Source organism: Macrotis lagotis, chromosome X (genome assembly GCF_037893015.1).
Source record: "Macrotis lagotis isolate mMagLag1 chromosome X, bilby.v1.9.chrom.fasta, whole genome shotgun sequence".
NCBI lineage: Eukaryota > Metazoa > Chordata > Mammalia > Peramelemorphia > Peramelidae > Macrotis > Macrotis lagotis.
Genome location: NC_133666.1, coordinates 294,435,279 through 294,459,432, shown reverse-complemented (window position 1 = coordinate 294,459,432; position 24,154 = coordinate 294,435,279). Strand labels below are relative to the sequence as shown.

Below are 24,154 nucleotides of genomic sequence, written 5' to 3'. Positions count from 1 at the left end.
GGGAGATGGAGTGGAAGATGAATGTTCTAGGGGGGGTTTTGTGGGATACAGTTTAATGTGGAATAATAATGACATACCAAAAGAACACTGGGATGGGCTGGCATCTTCTGGCTGCCAGAGGATGCTTATTTCCAACTTACAATGTCACAATCATGGATAATGGAAAGTTTCTAATGCCTTAAAAGTATATTCTTAGATTTGAGTTGGTATTTAAATTTATCATGGGGAAAAAAGTAAGGGCTCTGGAGAGAGAGAAGAGAGAAGAAAGCAGTAATGAACGGAGCAAAGTGAAGAACAAAGGCTGTTAAAGCTTACACAGGAACACTAAACATTTTGCCTTAGGGATCCTTGCGAAAGGACTGTAACTTCCTAAAACAGGAAATCAGCGAGTCTCTCCAAAATGATGTTAACAAATATAACCAGTCCTGCCTGTTAGAGCTTAGTAAAACTATAATCATAGGGTGAGCATGGAGGGAATGATAGGAAATGAATTTTTTGTGACTAGGCTGAAGTGGTTATTTTGCTTTTCTGGCCCTTCAGAAGAGCAGATAATCTCAGAAACATTGAGAATTTTAAAATTCAGTTAAGCAATGGTAGTTGTGGGCAGGATAGCTGGATTAAAGGGCAGCAGGTATGTAAGGGTGTGTTGTTGTTTTTGTTGTTGTTACTTAAAATTTTTGCTTTACTTGAGACTAAGATATTTCAATGAAGTATAACAAAAGGAAGAGGAGATTGCATTGTAGGTTAAAAATACTTTTGTACTGTGTTTTATATGGATATTCTTTAAAGATTTGTTAAGCTCATATACTACTGGAGCAAAATTCCTTTAAAAATGTTGCTAAATTGTTTTTCAAATTCAGTATCATTTCAGAGTGTCAGAGGTTCTGAATTTCACTATTATGCTTGCAAAGCAGACTCGAATCCATATTTCATATTTGTTGCGTTTTGTATCCTGCCAACCAAAATTCATATGACTAAACATAATCACTCTTAATTTTAGAACAATAAGCTGATTTTAAATTGTGGTCACTGAAATCATTCCCTTAAAGTCAATGTTTCTTTTTTATTTAAATTTGAAAGGCAAACCTCTGACTAGTGGCAGGTTTTTTTTTTTTTTTTTTTTTTTTTGCTAAGATTTAAAAATGCCTTTTGGGAATTGCACGCATAGAATATGCTTAAATAGCATTTTGGTTTGAAGTCCTGTTGGTGGTTTTAGCTTTATGTTTTCATAAATCTTCTGGAAAAATAGCATTTGGTTTTTGTATGTAGGCCAGTATTTCCAGCTGAAAATGCTGTTTAATGTTGGAGGGCTGGTTCTCTGCATCAGTAATCATGAGCTCATCTTGGATTGAGGTTTGTCTCCAGTATTTGGACTCACACAGAAGCACAACAATTTTGCAAGTTTCAGGTCCCATTTGAGAGGGAGCTGAAGTTAGAAATGTGAATGCAAACTGGTCTATTAACATTAGTATGTTGAGTTTTGGGAAAGGGGCAAAATGTTGACATAGACATTTCAGGACCCTTGCTTTGATGGTAGGTGGTTATACACACAGGCAGGCCCTACCCAACCTCAAATAGAAAGCTCATTGAGATTGCCTGCAGCTGTATTGAAATATTTCTGAGCATGAATTATAATTTAGTTTGGAGAAAAGACTGTTAGTTTGGCTTCAGAAGGAAAAAAGAAACTGGAGTGTTAAACCCATACTTCTTTTTATTTCCTATTTGAAGAATTATTTTTTCCACATATAGTAAATTAATGATATTTTAAAAAATTAATGAAATCTGATATGTTGGGAAAGATGAGCTTTTTTTTTCTCTTTAGATTTTTTTTTTACTATTCTACTTTGGGGAGGGGAAGATTATCTTTTCAAAAGAATTCTAGAGGAATAGGAGAGGTTCATCAATATTTAACAGATTATTGTTTCTTACTGGTGGCTAGGTTATTTGAGTTGTATATAAGTTAAAATTTTGCAGCCTACATTTTTTTTTTTTTGTTTTCCCTTGAAATACTTTTCTGAGCTTTACCCTGTGGTGTACACTGTCATTAGTTGGTTTCAGGTAACCTTCTCATATCCTTGGAATGGTCTTTAGTAGAACACCATATAGTCATTCAGACTTTGATAGCTAGGTTGGTCAGATGTAGGCTAACCAAAAGTGGCCAATAAAAGGGAAACAACATTTAAAATTATTCTGGATTATTAATTTTTTACTCTCCTTAATTATATGTCCCCTAATGAATTTTCTTCTTTGTGTTAATATTTTAGATAATTCATGTTTCTCTTGAATTAAGAAATAACTTTGAGTGATAAAAGAAACAACTACCTTTATCACCTTAAAAAAGACCACCCTTATGAATTGCATTTCAGAATTTTGTAGTCATTTGTATTACAGAAGTTTTGTGAATGGATATCAGAATGTGAGATGAAGTGATAATAGAGAATTGTCTAATAGGATGACATGCTTCATAACCCAAAACTAATCTAAATTAGGTACAAAAAAATCAAAATACTGAATATTTTATTCTTTACAGCTGTAGTTCCAGAAGCTTAATTTTTACAGCTATCTTAAGGTTCATTAAAATATTAAATAATAATAGTTATATTCTACTAAGAGCTAGCTCCAAGTTCTAGGCTTATTCCAGTTAGATTCTGAATTTCAGAAGAGACACAAATCATGCACGTTAATGTATCAGGCAGTTTAACCTAGTTATAATTTATTCGTCTCAAAATAAGGAATACAGTGAGGGCACATGCTTGACCTGTGATATACCTGCCTGGGTCCCTTCTGTTATGATTCAGGAATGTGTCATAGCTCACATGGACTTCACCCAGGAAATCTCTTCCAAGATTATATATGTTGACTATTAAGTAACCCCCAAATATTAACATTACCCTCAGAAGTATACAAAGGGAACTGAATCCTTTTACAGAAACCCATCTGGGGACCCCAAGGACCTTTGACTATGTCAGAATTAAGTAAGAAGTAATGTTCCCAGACTTTGGTACAATTCCTTTGGTGCTTAGTGGTATCACCTATGGATTAGTCAGTAATTCTCTTTCTTTCTGTCAACCCATCTTCACTCCACCCTTCCTCTGGGGGGAAGGAGCCAAGTTTGACTAAATTTTTCTCATGACAGAAAGAAACAGAAGGAGAAAGAGATAGAGTGTAGAAGGAGCAAGTTGTTGTTAGGTCTGGCTTGGTAGTTGCTTGCTGGTGGCAAATGAATTGAAAAGAAAAGGTTTTTTTTTTTAATATTAATAATAACGATCCCAATACCTGATATGTCTACACCTCTCTATGTAGCACTTAAAGATGAGCAAATTTTTATCCCATTAATAATGTAGGTGCCTAAGGTGACTATGAGAGACATGAAATCTGTTTTATCCGGTAAGACATATACAATTTTGTTCAGTCAGGTAAATTTTTCAGTAATTTTTTGGTTTGAACGAGAATACAAAATTCTTAATAGCATTTCTCAAAATCAAACCCTAATAGAGATTGTAGCAAAGATGATAGATAAAGCATCATATATATTCCAATCTCCTTGAAATTTGTTATTTACCTTCCACATTCTAGAGATTTCTACTGTCTTTTCAAGGAAGATAAGTCAATTGAACTAGTGGCAAATGCCACAAGTGATTGTCTTCTCCAAGTTCCTGTTTATCACTAGGGCAAGTTGAAGAATTCAAAAGAAAGCCGTATGCTAGAAAAGTTGATAGGCTACATTTTTATGTGTGCTCACTTGGAACTGAGCTCTAGTCATTGATTTCATTGTATTATACTTAAAACTCAAATTCCTTATACTCTTGTTCACTTTTATAATCCTTAATGAACTGTGAATTTGGATAATTGAAAAACCAAAATAAAATGTCCTGAATTTTATATATTCACACACATCCACATATATTATCTCTGCTATTAAGTAAGTTTGAATTTTTATATGCTAAGCAAGGAGGAAATGTGTAGTTATGTCTAGTTTTAAGAATTTAATTACTTCTGATACTATAGTTGTATGTGGATAGTTGGGACACTACCATGGAGATTCAGTATTCATTTCTTTTCAGTTAGCCTTTGAATAGAGTAGCTTATTATTAACCTTTTTCCCAGAACAGCCAGAATTTGATATATTAATCCTTCCACTTCCTTTATATTCTTGAAAATCACTTGTACATATCATTTCATAGAGTAGTCCCTGTGAAGAATAGTCCTTCTCTTCCTTCTTCCTTTCTCCTCATCTACCTCTTTGCCCTATTTCTTCTCCTCTTCCTCAGAATGTAGAGGAAGATGAATAGCAACCAATGAATAAGAACAGATTGAGGGTTTAGATAGAAATGACTTTCTAAATGAGAATATATACCGACTTCCTTTATTCCAATAAAGACCATTGTCTTGTGAGACCACAGGCCACCAGAACCTAGTTTTGATCAGAGAAACTTGACCAGGGATTTAACATAGGTTCATATGTTTAGAGCTAGAAGGAACCTTAGAGTCACTGGGTTCAACCTCATTTTACAGGTGAATAAGCTGAGACCTAGAAAGATTAAGTGACTTGCTCAAAACCATCTAACTAGTAAGTGTCTGAAATGGAATTTGAGTCTGGGTCTTTGTGACTTTCTAATTCCAGTACATTTTCCAGTTCACTATGCTGGCCATCAACAGACAACAGGAAACATTGTGGCCTCTTATAGGGATAGAGCATCTAAACAAAATCCCTCAGGATTTGGTAAATCCCATTTTACTGGATTATTTTGTAATAATGGACAATACTACCGAGAACTTTTGAACAAGACTTTTTTGCAAAAAAAAATACATAGATGTGAAACTATCCCACGTGTACCAGAATCTCTGCTTTCCAACTCATATGCCAAGTACTTCATATGAAATTATTCCTTACCAAAGGAGCTACAGTTGGTCTCTGACACGCTCAGGATCAGAACCAGGGATCTGGCCCAGTATAAGATAAAACTGTTGGTGCTTATTTTCTCAATTTCTAGTCTAGATTCCTACTTCAATTATTCATGCTCTTTCTGACTATAGCCTTCTAAACCTTGGTTATCTGGTATCCTTTCCAGGAATTCTTTTCCTGATTCCAGACTTATTGCCTTTTCTGACCTTTTATAATCTACCAAATTAAAATTAAAATTTGTTAAGTGATTGATTACTGCTTGTAGTGTGTTGTGTTGGGCAATAGGGAATAGATAAGTTGTAGTTCCTGCCTTTAAAAATATAGCACTGGGGGAAAGACAAGCATTGACAACAGTAAAACACAGTAATAACTGACACCTTAAAGGGAGGGTACAAGATACATAATGTGAAGTCATTTAAGCCTTTTTGAATATCTTCTTCCACTCTGCCTACTGATCTCTCTAGGTTCAAACTAAAATCTCTAATTTTATTGGAGGACTTCCCCAATCCCTCTTAATTCTAGTGCCTGTCCTCTGCTAATTACTATTTCTCTTATATACTGTGTGCTCTGTAGAAATTTTTTTTTGCATGTTGGGTCTTCATTAAGACTGGAAACTCTGGGGGCGGCTAGTGAATAGAGCACCGGCCTTGGAGTCAGGAGTACCTGGGTTCAAATCCGACCTCAAACACTTGATAATTACCTAGCCATGTGGCCTTGGACAAGCCACTTAACCCTACTGCCTTGAAAAATCTTAAAAAAAAAGACTGGAAACTCCTTGAGGGTGGGGAGTAACCCTAGAGTTTAGCATAGTGCCTGACCCCTAATAGGTACTTGATAAATGTTTATTGATTGATTGATTGATTGATCTACTGCCTGCCTCTGATCTTTGGCACTGACATCTCCTCCTTTCAGTGTCTGTTTCTGGCTTGACCCCTGGTTTGTGCCTGTCTCTGATCTTTGGCACTGACATATCCTCCTTCCTAACCTGATTCTCAGTGTCTGTTTCTGGCTTGACCCCTGGTTTGTGGGCATTCTCTAGGTCATTCTTCTTCCTGAACCCCAATCCTTTTCCTGGTTCTCTAAGTGCTGGCTCTTTGCCCTGAATCCTCAACCAATTGTTGCCTGAAGTCTTGGTGTTGACAGGATAAAAAGGTAAATTCAATACAGAGATTAGATGTGAGGGATGTTTGGGCTAGAGCCACCTGTTGTAATTTAGTGGTTGTCATAGAGACTGTCAGGTCCTGAGTCAACATGCAAAGAGCTGTTTTTTTGGCCAGGGCTCAGAATGAACAACCCCATCATCAGATGCCAGGTTCTTCTGTCCTTAACTGTGGCATAAAATCAGCAGTAATTTAGGGAGTGAACTCAGATTTATTGGATTATAGAACCCTAGATTTTGAGCTAGAAGAGACATTAGAACCCATCTAGTGCAAATACCCCGTTTTAACAATGAGAAAACTGAAACCCAGAATTCTTTGTAATTTGCTTAGATCATATAGTGATGAAGATTTGTAGAGTTGGTTTAATTGTGGCTATGGGCTAGATCCAGAGCCAGCTGGTCAAGGAAGAAGTATAGAGTAGAGACAAATTCAGAAAACAATAGCAGAGCAAGACTGTGGGTCAGAACTGAGTAGCAAATTAAAGTCAGGATGTCCATAAATAGCCAGGAATAGATTTAGAAACCAGACAAATCAAGAGTACACAGAAGGACAGAATAAAATCGTGCAACTCCAAAGGGATAAAGTAAAAGGCCAAGACAGACAGGAACGTTAAAGGTCAAAACAGTATGGAAAATCCCAAGGCATGGGAAGCAAGAGATTTGAAGGAGCTGAAAGGTCAGAGTAGAGCAAGTAGGAAACCAAATTCAAACCAGTAGCGTTAAGAAGAGCCCAGATAGCTGAAGCCACATGCTGCATCGGACCTTCAGCTTTTATATGACTTGAACCCAGGCAAAAAGGAGTCCCAGCCCAGCTCCTCAGTGTGGGAATACGTAATTGGGAATATCTGTCTGAGCTGAAAGAAGTATGGGTTTGGGAAAGTAGTTACATCTGGCAGGTAAAAAGTGAAAGGGAGATACTAAATCAGACATTTTGCTTTATGTAACAAAACTCCGGTAGACATGAACCCCTGTGCTCAAGAAAATTACAATCTATTAAGGAAATAGGATCAATCCAGTGAAGATTGTACCTATAGATTGCAGAAGCAAAAGAGCAAGTTGAATAATTTCATTGGTATGGAGCTATGCAGGATAGTCCCTTCTCTGGAGATTGTTTTTTAAAGCTCTGTGGTAGAAATCTTTTGTTGAGACTCTAGTAGAATTCTTCAAATGAAGAGGTCAGGGAAGAAAAGGTTATAGGTATTTATTTTAGGCAGCATTGAAGGGTCCAGTTACTTAAAAGGGAGAAAGTAAGGATTGCTTAGTAAGACAGTATATAAATACTAGTTTATTTTTCCAGCACACTTTACAACTAAAGACGTGATTTCACATCTGTTATCTCATTTAATCAATATATTACTAGTTCCATTTTTACAAATAGGGAAACAGGTTTTGAGAAGTTACGTATTTTGCACAAATTAGATAACTAGTAAATGGAAGATCCATGATATAAACACATATGACAGTGTGATCAACCATCACTTTTTCCATTAACATCTCTGGGCCCAAAGCTAGAAACTACTTCCTTTACTGCAACGTTTTTGGGAAGGTAGGATAGGGTGGTGGGAAATTGATTTGTTTAATTAATTTTTGGTGCTTGTAGGTTAAAGATATGTTTTACATTGATCCAATCACATTCCTTCATCAGTTTGTTTCATCATCAAGGATATCTATTTTGTAAGGGATTCCCTTGAGGCATTGATACATTTTTGGAGTCAAGAAGACCTGAGTTCAAATTTTGCCTGAAATAACTCACATATCTGTGTGATATTGAACTGGTCACATTCTCATTTTTGTTACTTAACCTCATTGACCTTATCTTTAAAGTAATAGCATCCTTCTCACAGGAACAGGACAGTTGCGAGATACAAAAGAGAGTTTATTCAAAGTGGTTTATTACCTTAAATTACTATAGATAAATGTTAGCCATTATCATCGTTGTAATTAAAGGTACGGTCTAGTAGCAGAACATGAATCCTTCCTTGATGATATGGAGATTAAATTTGTTGCCTTGATCTCCCTGTCATCTTTTTTGACTGGATGAGTGAAATTCTGATTTAGAGAAAGAACACTGGACTTGACTTACAGAGATTTAAGTTTGTAACTTTTGACAATGAACAACTTTATGAACTTTATGACCCTGGGCAAGTCATTTAACTCCTCTGATGCTCAGTTTCCTTATCCATAAAATGGTGATAATAATGTACAACCTACTTAACAGGGATATTGTGAAATAAGCAGTTTGTGAAGCTTTAAAGACTCATATAAAAATGTTAGCTTTTATTACATACATGTTTGCATTACTGACTAACATCCAAATATCAGTTAGTGTCTATTTGGGTTCGATTGGTGTTGTCCTTTGAAAAACAGAGTTTAGAGCAGTATTAGCTAAATATTTGGTGAGCCAATAATTTGATGGTGTTATCTGGTGGTAAATTTAGTAAAATATTATAATATTGTTAGAGTTTATGCAGTTTGGATTTTAACCTTTTTATATTTTACCAAATAGCCATTGTATGATTGAAGAAAGAAAATAAAAACTTGTTGTGTCTATTACTGTTTTTCACAAGTCCTTAAGCTAGGCTATTTTGATGAAAGCACAAGGAAAGAAAAGTAGATTCTGAGTCAGAAAATCTGGGTTTAAATCCTTAATTCTCCCACTGACTATTTGTGTGTGACCTTGGTTAAGTGTCTTAACTTTTCTTGACCTCAGTTTCCTCAACAGGAAAGTGAGGGGGTAGGACTATATGGGATCCTTTTCCAGGTTCTAGATTTTTTTTTTTATCCTATAATCTTATGAGAGCAGGTCAGACCTGCTCATTATGACCTTGAGGCTGTTAAGTTAGGCATTCATTCCAAGATCATCTTCTTGCTTATTATTTCTTTTTCAATAGAGCATTTCTCATGTTTGTAGCTCCATTGCTTTAAAACCCAAGGAATCTCTGAGTTAGCCTAGGATTATATTACATATCTTATTTGCTTGTTAAATGTTGCATGTAGGTGTTGATTCTACAGTAGATCCTGAAAGGCTATGTGTTAAGTATCTCATAGAATCTTGAGACAGACTTGGCAGAGAATTGATAATCCGGCAGCCCAAGTAGAAGACTATTATAATCATCTTTGTTACTTCTGTTCCAACCATTTTTCCATGCAGGAATCCTGTCTCCAATATAACCAGTACATTTTTGTTCATCCAGTCTTTGTTTGAAGACCTCTATGTTGTTATTCAGATTTTTTTTTTCAGTTGTATCTGACTCTTTGTGACCCCTTTTTTGAGTTTTATTGGTAAAAATACTGGAGTGGTTTGTCATTTCCTTCTCCAGCAAATTTTACAGATGAAGAAGCTAAAGTAAAAAGGATTAGGTGACTTGCCCAGGGTCACACAGCTAGTAGGGAGACATAGCTTCCCCTTGAAGGTCTCTATTGATACTAAATTCATTCCTTTCTAATGTATCCCATTTAGTTTTTTGGCAGCTTTAAAAGTTAGGGTTTTGCTTAAGTGGAAACAAAGTCTTTGTCACTGTGATTTTTACTAATTGGTCTTGAGTTCCTACTTCTGGACAGAATAATTATAATCTCTCTTTTCCATGAACCTGTTCAGTTCAATGTTATTGTGAATATGTGGATAATGATTTCTTCAACTTTTATGACATGCTTAGATATTGGGTCAAACTCAAATAGATATGGCTACATACTGATTTAGAAATCTACAAATGAACATTATCTATATTCTATTTTATATTTATTTATTTATTTGATAAACATTTCCCAATTATATTTTAATCTGGTTCAGACAGTTGAAATGGAGAGTTTTACACCATTCTCTATTGTTAAGAGCCTGACTTTTGAAAAGGACTCATTGATGGAATTAAATGATACTGATAATCTCCTCTACCTCCTTTCACTATACACCTTCTTGGTGTATCCCATCTCACAAAACAAGAAACTGTCTTAAAACATAAGTATGTTAATATTTAATGATTACTCTTACTCCAAACTCAGTCCCCCCTAGAATTTATATTTCCAAGGACTTTTATTGTTCTTTTTATAATATATATACACTTTGTATATACTTTATATGCACTTCCTTTTCTCTGCCCATTCTGCTCTGTAGTTCCATCTGGAAAGTTGTAAAGAATGTTTAGAGGCCTAACCAAAAGTTACCAGGGAAACACTATTTTCTGATTAGAAAAATAGGAAGAGATCACCACCTCCTCACATTATGTATCTTAAAAACACTGTTTAAATGCGATTATATCATTATTATCCAAAATGACAATCTTAAGTCCTCAGGTACATGTAGTTCTGAATTCCTTATGAGCTAGAGGAAAAAATATAGAGGAGAGATGTCCAACAATAGGGGAAAAGATAATGTCTTAATTTTTAAAAAGTGAGAAGGATAGGATATTTATAGTCTGTTGAGTTTGACATTTAAAATTCCTGATGAAATTCTGAATTTTTATGTTATTGATAGGATGCAAAAAAGGAAACTAATGAATACTAGGAATCATATGACTTTATTGAGATAAGGTCATGCCAGACAAATTTCATTTCTTTTTGACTGGATTACTAATCATTGAATTAAGGGAATGCCCTTGAGTATTGATGAAGTCTAAAATGATCTTCTTGTGAATAAAGTAGGGAAGATATTGGCTAGATTTGAAATTGGTTGAATATCCCAAATAGTAGTGATTAACAAATCAATATAAGTTGGGAGTTGTTTCTAGTGAAGTGTCTTGTGTGGTTTAAACATTTTATGATTGATTTGGATGAAGACATGAATAACATGTTTTTGAATTTGTAAATGAAGAAAAATAGAATATTATAACATCAGATATTAGAAATGATGCAAAAAATATATCAATAGGCCAAAATATTTGATAGTCTGAATCTATTAAGATGAAATTTATTGGGAACAAGTGTAAGGTCTTTTTTTTTTATGCATGGCAATGGGGTTAAGTGGCTTGCCCAGGGCCACACAGCTAGGTAATTATTAAGTGTCTGAGGCTGGATTTGAACCCAGGTACTCCTGACTCCAGGGCTGGTGCTGTATCCACTGCGCCACCTAGCTTCCCCTAAATGTAAAGTCTTAATATGGATTATAAATCAGTTTACAAATAGAAATTGATGAGATGTGGCTAGATAGCAGCATATTTGGAAAAGTCTAATTGGAACATAATACTCAGAAGTGATATTATAATCTTAGGCTATACTAACAAAGGTATTAACAATTCACTTTCAGAATGAGGGAATTATAGTCCTAGAATACCTCTGGAGTATTGTTTTCAGTTTCAGGAGTCACATTTTAGGACTAACCCTGAGGATTATAGAAATCATTTCTTTTGAGTGATATGTTAGGGAATCCACAATCCAAAGGAGTCTTGCTGAGCAGCTTGAAGATCCATCTGAATTTAGCTAACTTGACCTTGTAATAGAAGTAGAAGGGAGGGTTTAACTAGTTTGAGATTGGGCATGGCCTAGGGGGTATATAAGCCTTATTCTTATATCTCCTTTTCTTTTTTTTTCTTCTTTTTTTTTTTTTGTAAGGCAAATGGGGTTAAGTGGCTTTCCCAAGGCCACACAGCTGGGTAAGAGTCTGAGTTTGAACTCAGGGACTCTTGACTCCAGGGCCGCTGCTCTATCTACTGCGCCACCTAGCTGCCCCCACCAACAAAACTTTTAAATTAATCTCTTTCACATTAAGTGGTCATAAAAGTTTAGCAAATTTTTGTGGCTACTTTTAATCATATGTGTTGGTGTTTCTCCAATCAGCCCCTGGTTTGGTGTTTGTTGAAAGGGAGATTTAGATGAATGAAAGCTTTCTATCTTTCTTCTGTAATTTTGTGGCATAAACAGTAATGCCAAGTGTTTTAAAGTTTTTTTGTAATGGAAGATCCAAAAGAAAGACTCCATTAATGTAAGTAAGGAAGCACATACTCTGTCCTGTTTTTTTTTTTACAAAGTCCCACAAAATTTAAAATATAAATAATAAAAATCATCAATAAAATGTTTTAAGGTATATTTAAAATGCTAATAACAATATATTAATGATAATATATGAATCCACCAGAATTCACTTCTGTAATTTTTCAAGTTAGAATTCTTATATATAGATGGCTCAAAAACAATTCTTGGTTTGCTTTTTTTAAAAGTAAAAAATTAATGTCTATAAAAGTGAAAGATAATAAAGTCACTAAATTGAATAGAGCAATAGAAGCATGCCTGTTCAGCTGTAAAAATACCATATTATTTGGTAAGACCCCTGTAAGTTCGATTTGAAGATAGAAGATAAACTACAACTTTCCATGTTAGGAATGATGTTATGCAAATAAAAAGATCATTCAATTCAGTTTCCCCTGAATAAATTCATTAAATTATAGCATACAAATGAGTTCTAAGTACTGTATAAAATTTTCATTGCACCATGAAATTTTGAATTGTATTTGTAAATGAAGAATTACTTATTAGCCAAACAATAATATCTCATTTATATTGCAGTTTAAGGTTTGCAAAGAACTGGAATATGTATTATCTCAGTATATTTACATTTACATATGTTAAACCATACAGGAATGATAAAGTAAATGCTCAGTTTTGAGGTTTGAGTTTGTATTTGTCTTAGACTCCAAAAGTGTTTTGATGGGCTAGAGGATTAGAAATCTAGCTAGCAAAAGTAATAAATAATAGAAGTTAATCTAATGAAAATAAGAAATGGAAATAGAAGTTTGAATTAAAAGAAATCAGCCTAATACTTTAGAAATAGTAGGAAAATGGTTGGATAACAGTTTTTTTGAAAAAGATTTTTGAACTTTTAGCAAACTAATGCTGCATAAGTCAGCATTGTCATATGACACTCCCCACCCCCAGCCCACAAAGAAACAAACATGCAAGCTTACTTTGCAAAAAGAGAGGAGTAGCTTCTGGGTATATAAGGAATTGATAGTCCCATTGTACTCTTCCCTGGTTATTTCATTCTTGAAGTATTATATTCAGTTCTGGATACCACAGTTTTTAGGAGGTTGTTGTTTGTCTTTTGTTCTCAAAGAGGACCATGACATCAGGGAAGTGATGCCATGACATGCAAGTGAATTGTATTTGAGTGAGGGGATGCTGTGCTAAGTCACCACCCCCACTTTCTCCTTCAGAGACATCTGAGTCCAGTGGCCAGATATGGATTTGGAAGACCTGCATTCAATGGGAGAGAGACTATGGCATTTTAAAACTATCTCTTAGGAAGGGAATTGATAAACTATAGTGTCCAGAGGAAGGTAACCAACCAGGACAGTGCAAAGCCTTCAGTACATATCATGACAATTGGTAAAGAAACAGAATGTTTAGTCTGAAGAACAGTTTCAGGAGGAATCCTAATAGCTGACTTTCTGTATGTCCAGGGCTGTCAGGGAGGAAAGGGATTAAATTTGTATTGTTTAGACCCAGAGGAAAGAACAGGAAGTAATGGGTAGAAGAGGGAAATTTATGATTGATGTCAAAAAAACTTTTCCTCACAATTAGAGCAATCCAGTGGTGGAATGGATGGTCTTTTGGGGGTAATGGATGAGGACTGAGCAGCTCATTTGTAGGAGGATTCTTTTTGGAGTGTATATTTGACCATTCCCAATGGTCACTGAGGTCTCTTCCAACTGTAAAATTCCATGATTCTAATTTATTTAAAAATAATAAGAAAAAAAGCTTTTTGGGACCTAACAGTCTAGGAATTTAAGAATTTCTTCCATTCTCCCAGAGAAAGAGTTTGAAGAATCAAATCACTGAAAGTAAAAGCTGGAATGATGTGATTCATTGGAAATAGGTTTGCTTCTGAAAATAAATTCATCCTTTTTGGATAAAACTAGTAAGTAAACTGCCAACAGAAGTCTTGTATCTAAGTCAGAAGAAGACTTGCACAGAAAAGAAAAAGTATTTCACTCAAATAATCATTTATCAAATGTTTTAATTTAATAAAAAAGTTGATTGTTATTGTGCTAAGCACTGGAAGGGGCTTTAAAAGATCATCTGGCCTAGGATTTTTATTTAGCAAATTAAAAATAAAACATGTTTAGAATCGTCTTGTGACTTATTTAAAATCACACATCTAATAGGTGGCAGAACTAGGTTCCAATATTCTTTTCACTTCGCACCTCCATGATAATAGATCTCTTGTTGAGGTCTTTTAAGGTTTTAAAAGGTTCTTCAGCTATAACTAATACAATTTGTGAGTAGATAATGAAGTTTAGATCACTTGACCAATAAGCATATATTAAACACCAACTTGGTGCCAGGCAAGCATTGTGCTATGTCCTTAGTACGCAAAAACAAAAAAGAAACACAGTTTCATCTCTCAAGGAGTGTCATATTTTCATATTAGTATGACTTAGATAAGAATTTTCTCAGGACCCAGAGCATCTGGGTTCATTTTACATTTTGGTGTGACCTTGGGCAGGTGACTTGAGCTATCTGGGCTTCATTTTCCTCATCTATAAAATTTGGAGATGAGACTAGATAGTTTCTGAGATGCCTTCTAGCTCTATATCCATTCTATATTTCCTTGGACTATATTCAAAATAAAAATGGTGGGGTAGGAGATGGGATGGAGAAGGTTAGTACTAGCTAAGAGGTGGAAGATAAGAAAATTTGTGTAGAAAATGGTATGAGCAAAGCTTAAGGAAACAAGGGAGTGCAAGAGGAAGAGGTGAGGTAGAAGTGAATTCTGGGTAGAGGAAAACATAATCACAAAAGTGGAATTTAATACAATAATTCCTTTCCTGGACAAGGAAGGATTGTATCAAAAGTCTTGTTCCCTCTACGTGTTGTAAATTTGGTTTTAAACTACTCCTCTAGATCCACATAGATCTACTTCTTTGAATTGGAATTACATAGGCTCATATTCTTCAGAACTGAAGATTTTCATCATTCTATAGAGGTAGTATTCATTAGTAAAAGTCAGGAGAACTCAGTTCACATCCTAACCCAGACACTATTAGATGTGGGAAGCCAGCCACTCAACTGCTCTTATTTGTGAAATGAGGAAAATAAAACTTCTACTAACCATCTCACAGGATGGTTGTGAAGAAGAGACTGTAATCGAACTGCTGTGAATAACTTTGTATTATGTAACTAATTGTGACATCTGGGCAAGCTAAGTCTTGTACAATAGACTGGGCTCTGGACTCCCTTTTCTAGGTGGCACATTGGAGGAGTTTTTACCTAGGTAAGCCAGGTAAAGTAATCTTGTTCCTGAAAATAACCATGGGTATGGAATTGAGAACACCCCTTAAGAGGAACACAGCCAAATGAATGAGCTAAGGTTTCTGGGGGGAAGGACTGTCTGCAAACAACATTTGCCAGTTGCCAGTTGTCAACACCTCCAGGGGTAGTTCTGAGTGGAGAGAGTTTTCACATCAGCAAATTTTTCTTTTGTATCTGAATTTGAGCAATAAAATTGAAAAAAAACCATTTTTAATGAAGTCAGTTTTGTCCTTTATATTTCCATTTTATGGTACAAAGAAAAGCAGTGGATGGTAAGTATTTTTGGAAGCTTGATAATATTCTGTAAATTGATACACCAGCATTAAAATACCTTTAGGGTAACAGCTAAGTAAACAGATGGCTATTTTTGTCACTTTAATAAGAATAAAAGACCCCTTAGATTCAACTTGTATTGTGATATTTGGTTTCTACTTGAGGGAAAATTAGTTACACAGTGAGAAATGAGTTTTCTATCAAAAATGTTGAGAAGGGGAACCTTCCTCAAGTGATGAAGTTGACATTTTATAGAAGAATGAGCAAGTAACCTGCCTACAGTTAACATGGAAATGTTTTTTGTTGTTGTTTTCTTTAATTTTCCACCTGGGTTTGAAAAAAAAAATTGAACCTGAACTAAAAGGAGCTTCTGTGTCATGCAGGAATAACCAGTATTGCTAGTTGTGGTTATCGTGGCCTCTTCCAAATCATAGTACTTCACTGAATGTTTGAAACCACATTGAGTCGTAGTTCAGGCTGTGGTTGGAATCACTTCCTGACAAAGCTTCTACTGGAAACAAAAGCAATGATGCTTTTTGAAGACTCATTTATTGAACTGATGATGAAAATGATATGAAGATTGATTTTTCTATCAGCCGAAAATGTAGAAAGCAAAGGAACCACCTAAAATGATAGGCACTAATCCTTTGAACATTTGATATATAACTTTTTTTCTGATATGACATTCTGTGTTTTGAGGTAAGGAAGGGATTTCAAATCTAAGTAGCAGACTTCCAGAGTTTCTAGAAAGGATTGTCCAGGATATTGTTCTATTAGGAATTAATGGAATCTTAAAAGAGAAATTGGAAAGATATCTACTTATTCTTTACAGCATTCTTACAGTCACTGTTTTAATATAGGCCAAATCAGACTATAGGAAAATGCCTTATCTTCAGTTGACAGAGGAAAACTTGGTAAATTGAAAATCTTTAAATATCAAATGAAAGAATTCTGAAGCAGACATAACAATGTGTTCTTTTTTTCCCCCAGATAGTGATCCCATTATATATTTTTAAGTTCAACAAATGTCAAAATACTGTATGCTTTTGCATTTTTCTCCTTAGAAATAATGTTCACATGTAATGAATGCAAGTGTTGTTTCCCTCTTTCTTTTGTGGAACATTTGTACTCATCTTCTATGTAGTAATTGTTTTAGACATTTAATTTATATATAGTTAATTATTTCTAGGAATACTAGGTAGTAGTGTTAGAGAAAACCTCAAATGGTCATTTGAAATTTCTGCCATTAAAATATGTTAAAGGAAACAAGGCTGGAGTTAATGAACTTCTTGGCATAGTGCCTACATTTTAGCTGACTCTGAATGGTAGTGTCTTTTTAGGATATGACTTAGATCCAGTTGGCAGACTTTTTTTCAAATTCAGATAATTGAGGAAAGCACACATATAATATGACTTAAGAAAATGGACATATACTTTAGAATGACATGTAAATGCCTAAGTAAAAATTAAATATGTTATTACTTAGCTTGTATATGTACTATTTAATTAAACACTAATTTTCATTGATACTTAGAAGAAGACTCTACAGCTGTCTTTTCCTTGCTTCTTCTTGTAGGACTACTGATAATTACCCTAACACCTCTTTGTTACTCTTGGGAGTGCTAACTGAACTCTCTCTTCTTGTGTTGAATTATGATCTCAAAAAACTGTCTTCTAAAAAATGGCTTCTTTAATTGGGGACATGCCTTTTTACTTTTGAACCTTATATAACCATTGAACAAAGTAGAACATATTTTAAAGAAGAATAGACAAAATTCTTGATAGACAAAGAAGCTGGCAATATGGTTTTATTTTAAACTTTTATGTCTAGAGTTTCTGATAGTTAGAAACTTAGATATAGATCTTTATTAACTTAACCTTGAATATTTATTCACTTAAACTATTGGAGTCATATTGAAAATTCAATTCAGGGGGAGGTGGAAAAGTATGTAGGTCCCTTTGTCTATTGCTTAGAACCCTCTCTTTAATTCAGTGAAGTTCATCAAATTTAACATCTATCATGTAGTACGTTGTATACCAATGTACTATGGAGATAAGGACAAAATTGAAAAAAAAAAAACCCTTTCATTAAAGATCTTAAGTTCTACAGGAGGATACAAAATATACACAGTGCTTGAATGAACATATAATAAGCAAACTATTTACAGAGTGAGCAGGAAAAGGGAGACATAAGCTAAAGCATTCACCACAAATTTAAGGAAAGAGAAAGTTACCAAGAAGAGTCATACATGGTAATCAAGAAAGACTTCCCAAAATATATCCTGCTGGAGATGGACTTTCAAGGATGATCAAAACTTTGAGAGACATAGATAAGGAAGGAGAGTCATTGCAGGTATGTACATGGAGACATACTAAATTGAATTTGAAAAATCTTTAGTAGTTCAATTTGGTTAAAATGTCATGCTTATGAAGAGAAGTAAAGGGAAATCTGCAAAAGTAATGTGAAGTATTTTAAATACTTGTCTGGTGAATTTGGAGTTTATTCCTGAGGTAGTAGGGAACCACTGAAAGCTTTTAAACAGGTGAATGCAGTGAGTGATGAATTAATTTTGCTAGAAGAGAAGTGGTGAGTACTTGAAGTAGAGTGGCCCTAAGTGTGAGGAGAGATTTTGGAAGTAAAAATGAACAGAACATGGCTAATGATTAGATATGGTAGGTCGGGGGAAGAGTCAGGCATGACTGAGATTTTGTTAGTGTGCTCAGTAGTGATATTAGGAAGTTTTGGGGAAAGGTGAGTTTGAGTATTCAGGTTTTGGACATGCTGAATTTGAGATCCAGGTGGAGAAGGGAATTGGCAGTAGGCAGTGGGTGTTTAGGATTTAAGATAAAAAGTGTTTGAGGTTATAAGCTCCTAGAGGAGATTAGAGCCCAAGTAGAAAGGTTTGCCTTGACAAAGAGAAGGGCTACTTCATCCTTTGGGATTAAAATGACAGGGAAGAGAAATAAGTGATTAAATAGAGGGTTCTTGAGATATGAAGTAGAAAAGTTAGGAAAGTTGATGCTAGGTGGACTTTATTTTCTTATTGAAGTGGGAAGAAAAGTCATTTGGAGAGAGTGCATTGAAGATGAAATTGAGGACATGGAAAAAGAGGAATGAATTGGTAATGGCCATTATGGGGAATATGATAGAGTCAATGAGGAAAGAATAAAGGGTATAACCTAGAAGGTCCAGTTGGGAGTTGGAAGATAATATGAAATTTAAGTGGACCAATTTGACATTTTCATGATTTCCTCTGGCTGAATTTACTAGTTTATGGATCAGAAAATGCAACTGGTAATATCTTAGATCACTTTTCATATACAGGTATTGAATTTAGAAGGGCATATTCTTGATAGCAAATTCTTGAGGACTTTAGGGAAAGAGTTTGTTCCCAAATTTGATGGATATCACAGAAACCCAAAAGGGTTTATAGTAGCAAGGAAGAGAATGCAGAATAAATTCTTCTGTTGAACTTCAGAGAACATTAATCAACATCTTGTAGAAAATTGGTCAGATTATTTAGAATATAATATTAGCAACTACAAAATTGTAATTCCTTCTTTAATGCAAACAACCATTAAAAATCAGTTGGAGCTATGAGCATTTTTAAGAAAACAATTTAAATGTATAGTTATATATAGTGTATTAGGAAACTCTACCTAGTTAACTTCAAGAACTATACATTTAAATATATGTATATATATATATACACATATTTATATAGTTATTTATGTTTATATGACTCCTGAACCATAGGTAAAATATTCTTAGAACATGGAATGTATTCAATAAATGCCTTGTTTAACTGATGGCCAGAGCAGCTTAGATGGCATAGTGAATAGAGTGCCAGCTTGGAATTAGGAGCTCATCTTTCTGAATTCAAATTTTCCTTCAGACACTTAGTCACTGTGTGACCCTAGGCAAGTCACTTAGCACTGTTTCTCTCATTTTCCTTATTAAAATGAGCTGGAGAAGAAAATGACAAACTACTATATTATTTGTGCTGAGAAAATGCCAAATGAGGGCACAAAAAGTTGGACATGACTGAACAATAACAAACATGACCAGTTTTATCTCTATCCATGGTAACAAATCAAATAACATACATTTTTGGAATACCTTGTAAAATAGAAGCAAGATGGTAGAATGGAAAGTAAAGGCATATTTGGAGTTAAAGCATGTAAGTTCAAACCTTGGCTCATTTTGGGGTCATTTACTATATGATTTTGAGCTAGCCACTTAAACTTAATGGAACTTTTCTTCATCTTTAAATTTAGAGAACAGGATTAGGCAATCCCTACAGCTCCTTCCAATTCTAACTCAAGGATCCTGTGAAGTATATGCAACAGTTCCTTCAGGAATCTGCACATTTCATATAATGGAGCCAGACTGTAATAATGGAGTAGCTCCTTGCTAGAAATAAATCAGACAGATTTAGAAAGCATCTCTCAAGACATTTGGATGCTTTACTACCTAGTATAGAGGTGCAATGTTATCAGTCAGTCCTTTCAGCTTTTTGTTGAGCCTTCTAATTTATGACATTAAAAAAAGTGCCTGCCTTTGTTGTCTTTTCTTTAAAAAGCAGGACTAATTGTTATCTGAAGTGTCAAGCTGGGTTATGGTTGGTACATCTTCACATGGATGTGAGCTATATAGTCTATGATAGATGTTCCCTCTGATTAATTTAGAGTTGTCTTCTATTCTAACTTGATTCACTGTACCAGAGGCTTTTAACCTGGGATCCATCATAGATGTATATCAATATAATTTGTTTTCTTTCTAATCCTACGTATTTTATTTTACATATTTGGAAACAATTTGAGAAGGAATCTATCAGCTTTACCAGACTTCAAAAGGAATAAAGAATAAGAGCCCTTGTACCATGATACTGGAAAAATGGTTAACTGGTAATAACTCCCTTTTCCTGTGACCATTATTATTTTGCCTTGGCTTTTACGATAATAACCAATACCTCTCTTACCCTTGACTGGAACTTTTTAAGAGGGTGAAAGAGAAACATTTGTCCTGGCTATGGCTTTGGAGAAATCTTTTGGCTTTTAACTGTTCACAGGATACAGGGAGTTATTCTGGCTTGATTCATCTGAAACCCACTTAGAATAGTTTTGCAAATAAATCTAAATATTAGATAATTTTTAATAGGTCTGTCTCTTCCCAGAATTAATGGAAGTATTAAAGTTAATGAAAAAAATTTTTTTATTTTTGCATACTATGCCATAACTTATTAGACTTATGCAGTACTGGCAGCCTTATTCTTCTTAAAGAGCATATGGTATCTATCTTTATTTTTCTATAACTTTTGCTCTTATCTTTTTCTTCACAGATGTCAGTTTGTTAAACTTAAAATTTTGACTTTTTAAAATTTTTTTGGCACTTTATAACTATAGGTAGACTTAAATTTTTCCAGGAATTTGGGAAATTTGTTTTAGGTTAATATTAGGTAATGATTAGGACATTGTAGAACCAACGTACATAGTTTTTGGTTTGTGATATTTTGATTGGAAAGGAATTGAGAAAAATCAGTTTCCCATGGGGGAAAAAAGGAAAAAAAAATACCTGTATTTGGAATCATTAGTCCCCTTTATTAGTCCCTTATTTACTCTTCCTTTCTTTTTCTTCATCCATTCTTGGGTGTAAACATCTATTAGGTAGAAACCCTTAAGGCATTTCCTCATAGGGTTGCACTTTGAATAAGGGTCATAATTCTTTTGCCTGTTTTAAATTGGTACAAAAATTTGATAGTCTTTTAGGCAAGTGAGTTTTAGTGTTTGGATCAATGCTCCATTATTTATTTGTTGATAATCGGGTTTAAACAATATGATCGCTTTCTATAAGTTTGATTCTATAAGACTTAATTGGGGTGACTAGGTGGCGCAGTGGATAAAGCACCGGCCCTGGAGTCAGGAGTAACTGGGTTCAAATCCGGTCTCAGACACTTAATAATTACCTAGCCATGTGGCCTTGGGCAAGCCACTTAACCCCATTTGCCTTGCAAAAAAAAACCTAAAAAAAACAAAAACAAAAAAAAGACTTTATTTAGATGATCCAGTATTGTTGGATTTGGAGTCAGAAGCCATGGATTCAAACCATACTTCTGTCACTTACTGTAGTATTTTGACCTTGGCCAAAACACTTTGCTTCTCTGGGCCTTAGTTTTCTTCTCTATAAATTGAAGAAATCGGATTAGATCTCTCAAATTCCTAAATCTATGATGCTCCTATTTCCTTATATTTTGTTTCTTAACATGCCTCATGTTAGATGCTTTGAATGAAGAGTAGTTTTGTTGTGGTTAAACTTTTGCTTTTAAATTCATGAAATGGGGTATAAAGTTATTTTGGGCACTTTATACATGTTTACTGTCAGAGTTTGAGTGGTAGCTTCAGTTAGTGACTCTTATAGCTTTGTTTTGGTATAGTAGGTGGTGTGCTGAAGTAAAAGCCCTGGCAGGCTCTATCAAGCCGGAAAGACCCAGTGATGGACTATGTATCTGTTTTTTTGAGGACTCTTAAAATTCAGAGAATGTGATCATTGGGGTACCACCTGTAGGGTGATGGATTTTTCAGCTACAAGAACTCTGGGAGACCACCTACCATTATCCAGAGGGTGTGTGATTTACAGTAAGTACCCGAATCAATAAAATCACAGACCCTTGAAGTATTGAAATACCATGCAAATGACCCTACTAAATAGTACTCTTTGTGCAAGGGATTTTAAATATATATATATATATATATATATATATATATATATATATATATACACACACACACACACACACACACACACACACACACACACACACACACACACAGGAAGTATGATTTAAACTTTGCCCTGAATCAGTTTATGGTTTATTTTAAAAACAAGTAGAAAAGTTGTAAGAATACATTTAAAGAAAGCTAAACCAACACAAAGAAATATAATTCAAATTTACATTTTCATTAATGTTGGAAAACTAGGAGAAATAGAGTTATTGGGACTTCGTTAAATTTAAAAAAATGTTTTATAGACATATTCCTTATTTTTGTATCACTTTCATTTCTTCCATACTCAGGCAATCCTTGTAACAAAGAAGAAATTAAAGTAGTTTACCAGGCTTACTCACACAACAGTCTAATTTGACAATATGTACAATGTTCTATACATTCCTCTCCCCCCAATCTCCCCCAAGTGCATATGGGTGATTGAAACTTGATGAAAAACATTATTTCCTGAGTGTAGCTTCATGAAGGAAGACGGAAGTCTTTCTAAGTAGAGGGAATGGCATATGTAAAGATGGAAGCAGGAAAGAAGTTGAAAAGATAGGATTTTTTTTTCAGTGCAAGGATAAGAGAAACTATTTTTGTAAATAGAAAAAGATTAAAAAAAATAATATCTCACCCTTCTTGAGGTTTATAATCTAAAATAGATCCAGTGAAACATAAAAAAGACCCTGAAGATATACTCAATCATTAAAGAGTGATTCTTTCTATGTGATTTTGAGCAAGTTTCTTAAATTTCCTAATCCTCAGTTTCTTCATATCTAAATTTAGTTGGATTCTGAGTTCCATTCCTAGATCTCTGTTCCTGTTATAAAAAGATTTGTTAGAAATTTATTCTTGAGCAACCTCAAATCCATTAGTTAAATTTTTCCTCTTGGTCTGAGTAAATTATCTGTACTAATACTTTACTGTGTATTTGATTGCATTTTTAAAGTTTCAATAAAACTTGAACTGTTTTTGCACAAAATAAGGATTAACAAATAATTTTATTTTGCTTTCCCCCCTGGCATCTAAATTATTGAAAATAATCAAATTTATTCCTTCCATATGTTTAATTCTCACAGAATCAAAGGTTTCCTAAGTAAATTTGGGTTGGGGAGAGAATGAACTAAAAAGGAATTACACACAATTAAAATTCTATTTGAATATTCATAGAAAACAATTTCTCCAACTAAGGTTACTATTCCAGGAACTGTGATATTTGCAGTTACATAACATTGTCTGACAAAGAATGGAATTTACTGTATTTTATTGTCAACAGTTTTGTTACTAATTCAAACATAGTAACAATACAAGCTTATAATTTTAAATGTCAGTATCAGTGTATAAATTTTTTTTTATTGTAATCTATAAAGCTATACTTAATGCATTAAAAGAAATTTGCATTTGATTAAGTTGTTTTCTTGAGAAAAATGCTCATAACTTCAGTGAATGTTAATGGTTATTTGTATTGAAGAAGAGATTAAAATCTGCTGTTGCTTATATTATATTCTAATTAATCTGAACAGTTTTCCATAAGATGTTGATTAATGTTCCCAGAAGTTCAAGGAAAAAACTTACTTAGTGTTACCTTCTTTTCCTTTGTGTGTTTATGTGTGTGAAGTCAGGTTTGGTTTTGTTTTTAACTTTTTCTTTTTATTCTTACACAGAATTGTTAAAACCCCAAACTAGGAGCCTACATACTGTTCTTGGTTTCAGCTTTTCATGACACATCTTTCAGCTGAGGGCAAAGGAGTAATGTAGCAAGGTTCAAGTAGGTTATCACTTTATTACTTATGGGAATACTCTTGCTAGGA

The 24,154-nt window shown here is 34.2% G+C and overlaps 1 protein-coding gene across 10 annotated transcripts in view; it reads left to right on the top strand.

The window, feature by feature from the left end:
* The window catches only part of ZNF532 (zinc finger protein 532), a 125,098-nt gene that overhangs the window by 2,751 nt on the left and 98,193 nt on the right, over window positions 1-24,154 (top strand). The window contains exons 1-2 of one of the 10 annotated variants that reach the window (XM_074200647.1): window positions 1-22,214; window positions 24,008-24,111. The exons of 7 other annotated variants lie outside the window; for them this stretch is intronic. The gene's annotated coding sequence lies outside the window, so the exon portion shown is untranslated. Of the gene's footprint in view, window positions 24,112-24,154 lie in introns of all 10 variants that reach the window. 2 more of the 10 variants (XM_074200648.1, XM_074200646.1) reach the window with 2 other exon arrangements.